The sequence below is a fragment of the Diceros bicornis genome (assembly GCF_020826845.1).
Source record: "Diceros bicornis minor isolate mBicDic1 chromosome 13 unlocalized genomic scaffold, mDicBic1.mat.cur SUPER_13_unloc_1, whole genome shotgun sequence".
Lineage (NCBI taxonomy): Eukaryota > Metazoa > Chordata > Mammalia > Perissodactyla > Rhinocerotidae > Diceros > Diceros bicornis.
In genome coordinates this window covers 12,122,493-12,131,977 of record NW_026690866.1, presented here as the reverse complement: position 1 = coordinate 12,131,977, position 9,485 = coordinate 12,122,493, and the positions used below count along the sequence as shown (strand labels likewise).

Genomic DNA, 9,485 nt, shown 5'->3' with positions numbered 1-9,485 from the left:
ATCCATCAGGCCCAGCCAGGGAGGAATGGCCATGACGTAGCTGACAGAGAGGCTAGGGGCCATCTAGGGAATTTCTGCCCATAAATAATCATACAAGGAAGTGCAGGGATGTTGGAAATCCTAGTTCACTGGGAGCAGTGAGGTTTATGGAACAAAGTCCTGTTGTAGGTTTAAAAGGTGCATCATGAATCTTTCCCTCTGGATATGAAACAAGTGGGAAAAGGACTTCCAAGGGCATGGGCCAGGATCCCAGGAGGATTCCAATCTAGGCGAAGGGTGAATAGGGAGCCCTATAGGCGGCCTGATGGGGATGTCCTGTGGGCCCTTAGTCCATCTGCACATGGTCTTCCCCTGTCCTTGTCCTTTACACATGCAAACTTTTATCTTTTTACATTTTTTTCTCATTTAGTGTTGATGCAAATCCAGAGACTGGTTAGAAAATGGCAAGTTCCAATATCTGATCAAAGAAACCTCAACAAGAGAAGCAAAAAACATTCTTTCTTTCTGGAAAGCTGTAGAAAGACAGCCACTGTCCTGGGGAAGGACATGGTCCTGGTAGGTGCTATTTGTAAGACACCCACATTTCAGTGGTTATTGCTCTGCCTGGGAAAGTCCCTCCAACCTCTACATTCAGGGAGATCTGAGGGGCTGTCTCTGCTCCTGGCCCAGTTGAGCCACACAGAAATGCACCTGTCCTCTGAGAAGGGGGACTTGAGGGTTTCATTCAGTAGCCAGGGAGGAGGCTGGCCCTCCTCCCTTCTCCCACATACAATAAGCTGTGACCATACACAAGTTCTTAATTCAAGGAGGAAAGTGAGATTCTGTGTCTCATTTACATGAGCATAAGAAGTGAAAGAACCACACCACAACACCCAGGCTGTGACAGAAACAGGATATAACGTAAGAGTCAAATCTACCATTTTGTAGTAAAGAAATAATATCACTCCTCCACAATGGGTTAACAGTCGCTGGGGTGCAGATGTCAGGGAGTTGGAGGGGGTGGTGCCCTCCCTCTGGGGCTTTAGGGGAAACCAAGGAAAGTCTTAGGATGTTCTTGTTCACTCAGGGTGGGAAGAACTGGCCCGGTACACCCCGAGGGCGCCAGTGTCCCTGCTGGTCAGGAGGACCTGCACTTGTGGTCTCCAGAGTGTGAGGGCTCATCGCCAAGGGCGTGGTGGCTGAAGAGAAGAAACAGACTATTTTGGGGTCCCTCCCTGAGATTCATGGCACACCTCCCTGCCCCCCTGCACTCTGATCCAAACCCTGTGCTGAGTTCTCAGTCCATCAACAGCACCCCGTTTGTCCCTGATGCAGGAGACATCATATAGCATCACCCATTTCAGAGGAGGCAACTGAATCCCAGAGAGGAGAGGGGAGCGGCCCGCCCCAGGCCTGGTCAGAAGTGGAGCTGGGATCCAGGCCCATGCTTAGCCCGAAGATGTACTGAGCCCCTGGATTCAGTCGCTGCTGGTCCCAATACTCACTCGGCCCTAAACTGGAGGATGTCCGGTTCCTCTTTCTCTTGAAGAGCCGCATTTTGCTTGCCTTCTGGTGTGCGGGCTCCAGCTGGCAGGAGACCCAGTAGCTACAGAACAGAGTGGACCTGTGAGCTACCAGGAGCCACACCTCAGGTGCCCCTCCCAGAGCCTGCCAGCAGCTGAGTCCCAGTGCCCCATGGGTCACCACGCTATGAGTTCTGAGGCTGATTAGTGAGCCAGGCCACAGGCTCTGGAGCTGGCCATCAGAGAGAGCCTGCCCTGCCCTCACCCAACTCCTGTCCCCCTCACCTCTCATGGACACTGATGGGCTCCATGGCCTGGAACCAGGCACCAAATCGCTCGTCGGGCTCCAGGTCATACGCATTTGCAGCCTGCTGGAGCAGCTGGATCCTCCTGATGACTTTGAATTACTGGGAGGAAGGACAGGATGCAGACAGGGCTTGGGTGGGGAACCCTGCCAGGGATTTGTGTGGATTGAGGATCTGGTCTGGGGTCTGTGCTCACTCAGGAAGCCTCCTTCCTTCCCACTCCATTCAGGACTTGCCTGTCCTCACAGTTGGCTGGAATTAGTTCTTCATCCAGGAAGGTGTCCTTGATGCCAGCCCCCCCCCCGCACCCACCAACGTGATGTGATACCCAGCTTTGTGGATCTGACCCAAGGGATGAGGCCAGAGAAAGTCTTGCCAGGGGAGGTCTGTGATTTCCACTTCCCCACCATCCCCACAGCTGCTCACCTCATACCATTTCTGGAAGTTGACCCGATTTCCCTGGAAGGGAGACAGCCAATGTCCATCAGGAACAGTCCCCTAAGCCCATAACCAACCCCCATCCCACCCCTTCTCAGGCTGCAGGAACGTCAGGGCCCAGCAGAGGGCAGACCTTCCACAAAGAGAACTTGACACTGGGCCAGGCTCTGGGCTCCAGAGCAGGAGGGACAGGGGAGCTGAGGCCAGAGACCTTATGTAGCACACCCTCTCTGATGACAGACGGGGAGACTGAGGACTCAGGGAGGAAGGGACAGCTGGACCACAGAAGTGCTTCCTCACTTGCAGGGGCTGATGGCACTCCCCCAGGGGCAAGGCCTGAGGGGGAGGCTGAGTGCAGCTCAGACACAGCCTCCTGCAGCTCTGCAGGCAGGCAGCTCTGAGCTTCACCAGCCCAGGGAGCCTGGTGGGGGGCTTATGCGGAGCGTCTATTCATGCATTGCTAAGATGGGCCTGACTCCCCAGCTCCCAGGCGTGGCCATGGGACTCTCATGAGAGGAGGTTTGCCAGGAACTGAGAGCTCAGGGCCCAGTGCAGGGCTCTCGCCTCCCAAACCTCAAGATCCTGCTTCCTGGCCCCACCTCAAGGCTCACTCACTTCCAGATCATCCTCCATCCCAATGTCCAGCAGCTTCAGGTGATAGAGGAACGTGCCCAGGAAGGGGACGACACCCTGTGAAATCAGGGTGAGAGTGGTGAGATGAGTCCCACCTCTCAGGTGCCCCCATGGACCCTCCCCCAAATCCCTTCACCCCAGCCTCCTGCCCACCACAGACTCCCACAGAGAGCAGCCTAGGACCCTCAGCGGCCTCCCCCCAGTTGCCCCCTCCAGGACCACCCAACTTCCCCAGTCACCTCCCAGGGGCGGCTTTTGGCAAATCCCAGTGTATGTGCTCCCTGCCCTCCCCTCCCTAATCCATCCTGGGCCCAGCCCTTCCAGGCCTCCTCCTGGTCACTTCCAGGACAGGTATAGCAGGCTCTGGGTCTCCAGGAGCTGGGCTGGAAGAGGAGGGACCCCTCTCTTGGGGAGGTCTCCAGCCGTGAGGAGAGACACCCCCTCCTCTGACACCTGGACCCTCCCCCTCAGGCCCCCTCACCTGCTGCTGCTGCCTCTCCTGGGCTCCCTGGGGACCAATCTCTAGGGTGGCCCACACAGAGGTCACCTCCTGCAGGCTCAAGGACAGGCTCAGGGAGGCCATGCTCCCTTCCCCGTGTCTCCCAGGCCCCTGATCCTGGACCCTGGACTTCTGGTGTCTATGGCTGCTCCCATTCCAGAGTGCTCTGATTCTAGATCACTCCCAGCTCCAACACTCCCTCCTCTGTGCCCTCAGGCCTGCCCAGGCCCCTAAGCCTCTCTCCTCATCAGGAAAGTGTGAGGAGGACTCCCATGCCCCCCAGGGTACCCTGAGGACTCAGTGTCATCTGACTGTCACCAGTACTCTCCCCTCCCCCGTCGAGGAGGAGGAGCACAAAGCTCCTGCACATTCCTCTCCCCCTTGTACCTCATCACCCCTGTGAGGCCTGCACCACAGATCATCTCCCTCCATTTCCCAGATGAGGAGATCGAGGCCCACAGAGGGGCAGTGACTTGCTCAGGGGCCCACAGAGGAGACTGCCCCCCCTCCCAGCCAAAGGGTCTGGCCCCCGGCCTTCACTCCTGCTCCAGACACACCTCTGACCAAGGTCCTGTCCTCTGGAATTTCGGGGTGTATTGAGGCCCTCAGTCAGCCTGAGCCATGGATCGGGAGGCACAAGGTGTCTCGGGGTCACATCCAAGTGGATTCTGTGTTTTCCAGCCCCCTGGGATTCTCTGACACCAGGCTGGACCCGAGGCAATGCCAAAGGCCTCAGCTTCCTAGCATCCCCTCAGGATGAACCCTGCACAGAACTCCTCCTTTAGTCACTCAGGAAGGGGACCCCCCTTGTGCCATATCTGAGTGACAGTGTAGGGGGTGACCACGGCGCTGTGTAATGGTGACATTTGCATCATTTTTTACTTGGAAACTTCTAATGTCCTGTCAGGAAGGTCCACTAAGAATCTGTAGGTTCTCCGATAATTCTTATTGCCATCTGGGGCGTATCTTTGTCAACAAGGCACCGGGCGAGACTCACTGGTTTGTCAGCAGTGACCATTATCTGGCTAGATGGCACAGTCCCAGAGAGCACACGGTTGTGTCCCAGATCCACCATTTGGCCCAAGGCTGGGCAGCCCCTGTGTCCACATGGCCTGTGTGACCTCACAGAGCCCATCGCTGGCACAGGCAGAGTGCACTCCCCTGCGAGGTGCAGTGAAGACAGAAGGAGCAGCAGGGGCCTGGCTTCCTGAGGACAGACTGGGCTGCTTTAGGAAGAAAGGAACCCCCACCCACTCCATCCACCCGCCAGCCTGGAGGAAGAGGGCCAGCTGATGGGTCCGCATGGAATCCAGAGACCTGCTCATTCTGCCAGCTCCTCACCTCCTGGAACAGTCCAGGCGACACCACTGTACCCTGTGACCAAGGCCTCCTGCCCCAAACAGCCCCCACCAGCCCCTGCAGCTCACACCCCCAGCTTCCCGTCAAGCTGGACAAGGCAGACCGTTATTTCTCAGGGAACTTTAAGTGAAAGACTTCCTAAAGCACATCCTGCCTGGTCCCTCCCCACCTCACCTCCCCTCCTTCCAGATCTCCAGCCTCCACTCACCTCCTTGAGCAGCTTCCTGCTCTCCCGCTGGTTTGTTTTCATCAACTTTTTAAGTTTTGTACAGTTCTTCCTGAGGAGAGAAAAAAGGAAAGAAACACTGTGGAGTGGTTTGAGGGTAAAACCCTTTTGTTTGAAATCCCAGAAGATCCAGACAGACTGGATGAGCGTTTTCACTGTGTCCTCTGAGCCCTGAGGTGTCTGGGACTGGGGAGGGGGCTCTCCTATTGTCACCTGGGGCCTCCATTCTCTTATCTTCTCAGCAGATGTGTTTTAAACAGTCTTAATTTCATGTGGACAGAGAGTTCTGTTGCTGAAAACACTTGAAAATCTTCAATTTGGCTCAAGCCAGGATCTGTCACTTAGGAAAACTGATTCCTGAAGCAGAACCAGTGGCCTAAGTTTTCAGAAAGACTCCAAGCCTGCCAACCAGGTCAGACCCTATCGCCAGGGTTTGCTGTCTCCCAGGAGGTCCCAACTGACTGAAGGGCAATGCCAGCCCTGTGGGGGGTGTCTGGTCCACCCAGGTGGTGCTCGCATGGAGAGAGGCCTACCCACCTGGACACCCATCTCCATGTCTCTTTTAAACGCTGAATGGAGGGGCCCTGCAGAGCCCAGAGGATCGCATGGAGTGAGGAAAGTTTCCTCAGACCTTGGCATTCCTGGGGAAGGGAAGAGAATGAGCTGTGAGTGGGAGCTGGAGCACTGCTTCCTCTGGCTTCTGTCGCCTCATTGATGTCTCCTGTCCTGGATGAGACAGCGGCTCAGGGAACCTGGGAAAGGCACAGCTGGAACCTGATGAGGAATACTTCCAGGAGGAGGATTTTAGCTCAAGCCAAGGAAGGAGCCCAGGAAGGGGTGAGCTTCCCACCACTGGGACCAGGAGTCAGGTCATCGAGGCACTGGGAGGAGGGGCCTAAGAGTTGTGCAAAGGCTCAGACCACAGACTTCAAACATGAGAGCTGAGAAAGGAGAAGAGGCAGTCCCCCGACTCCAGAGAGGGGCTCTCAGGGCCTCCCACATCTTACCTTGGCCACCTGGATCCAGAGCTCCACCACCCTGGCCCTGTCCTGGGCCGTCATGCTCGAATCCCCAATGCAGGTGGTGACGACACATTCGACCACTCTGTTAAAGTCAGTCGTGGTGGCATGGATGGTGGGTGCCAGGTGCTCATTGCCCCTGTTGTCACACTGGGACCAGATGGAGTCCAGGAAGTCATAGGGCATCACTTTCTTGAAGAGCTCCTGGGGAGGACAGGGAGTGTCAACTAGCCCTGCCACAACCCAGTTCAGCGTCCGCACCCCACAGTCCCAGGCCAGGTCAGTGGTGAGAGCTGGAGCTAAGGAAGCTGAGAATGCGGCCTGAGGCTTGTGGGAGTTCCTGGGTGTTGCCTGTGTCCCCTGAGGGTACCCAGCACAGGATGACCCAGGACCCGATACTGTGGCGCAGGGAAGTGGCATTCGCTCGCCGCCCAGTCTCACTTCCTCCAAGCACCAGAAATCGGCTCCTGCCTGACAGTCTCTAGGGGTATCTCCCACCCATTCTGACCATCCTGGGGTCTGACTCCTCTTTCAGATGCACATGCCCCCAAGGCAGCAACAACCACAGGCTTTGTTTGTCTGCCTTGTAGTCATGTACACATGAGGTGCCTAATTAGTGCTGAGGCTGTTGAGACCTCCTAGGCAAATGAGTGAACTACCCAAGGACGAAACAGCACTTCAGTGTGCTCCCCTCCCCCACCAAAGCGCAGACTCTGCCCAACTTCCTTTCTGCTCCACCTCTTCCATCTGCACAGCCACTCTGCATGGCAGCTGCTCTCAGTGTCCAGCTCTACTGTCCACATGAGGACAGCAAAGGCTTGGGAGTTAAGAAGTCTGCTCAGGTCACATGAGGGTAAGCAGGGAAGCTGGACCAAGATGATGGGATTCTGGATCAGGAAATGGCAGGTGTGGGGCAGCTCATGGCACAGGGAAGGCCGACCCCACCTGCCCTGAGAGCCCCGCTGCTCACCACATCCATCAGTGTCAACTGCTCTGCCACCAGCCGGGGAGGGAACTCCAAGAAGTCAGGCTTCTCCTCCCTCAACAGGTTCTTGCTGGTCACATCCCAGCGGCAGGCGGGCTCTGGGGCTGGATCTGGCTCTGCTGTTATCTCTCCAGGTGGAGGGAGGATTCTCCCTGGAGCCAATGGTCCAGCTGGCTCCAGCTCAGGAGCTGGCACTGGGGCTGGAGCTGATGTTGGTGGTGGATCTGGCCCTGGAGGGACCGATGGAGGTGACACTGGCTCCAGCTCTAGCACAGGTGGTGGAACTAAAGCTGGAGCTGGATCTAGCCGTGAAGCTGGCCCTTGCTCTGGCTCTGGAGCTGGAGGGAGCTCTGGAGATGGTACTGCAGCAGGAGAAAGAAAGAGTTTCACTCAAGTAGCTGACTTCCCTGGTCCCTGTCAAAGCCAGGAAAGACTCCATTGCCTTTAAGGGAACCTAGCCTTTGAAGACCCTACAAATCATCTTCCCAGACTGCAGTCTCCTCACCTTCCAGATCTGCCTCAACGGGCCTTGGATGCTCCAGCTGGACCTGGAGAAAGTAGGCGTGGCCCTCCAGCTCCGAGCCAGGCAAGCTGAGATGCAGAGAGGTCAGCTTCATCCTGAAGCAGGGAAAGTGCAGGGGTTCCCAGAAATCCTGCCCTGGGTCCAGATAGGTTCCCACCAGAGAAGAGATGGCACTGGGGGAGGCAATTTGGCAACAGAGTCAGAGGCCTGGCCTTTCCTTCGACACTTCTCATGCAAAGCACCGATGCCGGCCCCTTCCCATCCTGGGGATGAGCCCCTGCTCATCCAGCACGTTGAACACAGAGCCTGTCGTGACTCTCTTCCTGCTGACACTCTTCTCCTGAAGGGCCGGGACACAGCCCAGCCCAGCCCTCTATGTACTTCTGTAACGGGATTGAGCAGAGGCCGGTTTTTGAGTGAGTTGCTCACAGACCTCCTGTCTTGGGCCTCGAGTTGGTGGTCAGAAGAGGTGGATATGGAGAAGAAGAGACAGATTAAGATGGGTCTGTGATGGGAATGGGTCTCTTGGAGACAACTCAGCCTAGCCACCCCTCTGCTTCCCAGGGGTCCTGGCACCCATCCATAGCTCTTTGACTCCTGTCCTCCTGGAGTGGAAGCCACCAGACCTCAGCCTTCCCTTGGGAATCAAAAGATGTGTGAGATGCAAGGTTCTGACAGGCCCGCCCCAGCCACAGCCCCCATCTCTCCCTCCACACCTTGTTCTGTAGAGACAGGAAGCTCTTCTTCTGGACCCAAAGACCACTCATTTTTTAGATGGTCCTGTGCTCTGCCTTCCTGGCTGGAATAAGGGAAGATGCCTCCAGCTATAAAGGAGGCTATCAGGGCATCACTTGGGATGTACCATGGAAGACAGGACCTGCGAAAGATGTCTAATGTCACTGTCTGACTCTCAGATGACAATTGAGGCACAGCGATTGTGTCTCCTTCATTCACTGACTTTACTAAGTGTCTCCAAATGTCCTGCATGTAGTAGGTGCTTAATCTACACACTTGAATGAATGAAGTCCAGCCAGACCATCCCAGACACTTGAGTGGGCCTAGGGCCTCTCTGCTGCCCCAGAGATCCTTAATTGGCTACCCCAAGGAAAAGCATCAGGACCAGCTGGATGGAATCTCAACTCCTTGACAGGGTGCTTTCCATGTGCTTTTCCACACTCAGAAAAGCCACATCCTAGAGATCAGTGAGGCAGACTACTTTTCACAATGAAGAGAAAAATAAACACCATGGACAACCACAGCATGTCCACAGCCCTCTCTGCAGATCCAAGCACCAGGTAAGCACCTGCCATTGCTGATCCCATTAGTCCCTACAAGATCACCATGAAATTTATCCCCCTCCCCACTTTTCAGAAGAGCAAACTGAGGCTCAGAGAGATGTGGGGATTTGCCCAAGGTACACAGCTGGCAGTGGGCAGAGTCACCACTGTGCTGAGGAGGGAGTGGCTACTCACCTAGTAAACAGCTGGTCCAGGACGCGGTGGGATGTGTCTAAGGCCGAGTAGTTGACCATGAAGGTGGTGAAGCTGGACATGTTCCAACTCAGGAAAGCTGGTGCCATGGACCCTGTCAGCTTCTCCATCATGCCTGCCTGGAGGGCACGCATCTTGCAGGCATCATTTAAATTCACAGTGAACTCATCCTCACACTGGGGGAGAGGAGGAGGGACATACAGTAAGTGATATCACAGTGAACCACCAGGAGGACTGAGGTGACTTTCTACTCTCCTGTGTAGCTGGTGGGGAGGAGTGGAGGTCCAGATTCCTTTGAGAGTGGGACTGTGGGGTACTCTAGTGAGAAAATTCTGGGGGTGGGGAGTCCAGGCGGTTCTCAGATTTGAGTCTGCATTCTAGTACTGCCTTGGTCATCTCAGAGTCCTGCGTGTGAAGACCCCTCTGCACCCACACTCACCTCAGAGCAGCCCTGGTCATTGATGGACTGGTGCAATGTGTTCTCTCCAGGGAGAGGGTGAACTGGA

At 55.8% G+C, this 9,485-nt stretch overlaps 1 long non-coding RNA gene across 1 annotated transcript; it reads right to left on the bottom strand.

The window, feature by feature from the left end:
- Window positions 1-1,127: 1,127 nt before the first annotated feature.
- Window positions 1,128-1,874, bottom strand: LOC131401721 (uncharacterized). The gene is made up of 3 exons (XR_009217887.1): window positions 1,788-1,874; window positions 1,485-1,585; window positions 1,128-1,178 (listed from the first exon to the last, which is right to left on the bottom strand). It is a non-coding gene; the product is annotated as an uncharacterized LOC131401721 (long non-coding RNA).
- Window positions 1,875-9,485: the final 7,611 nt, after the last annotated feature.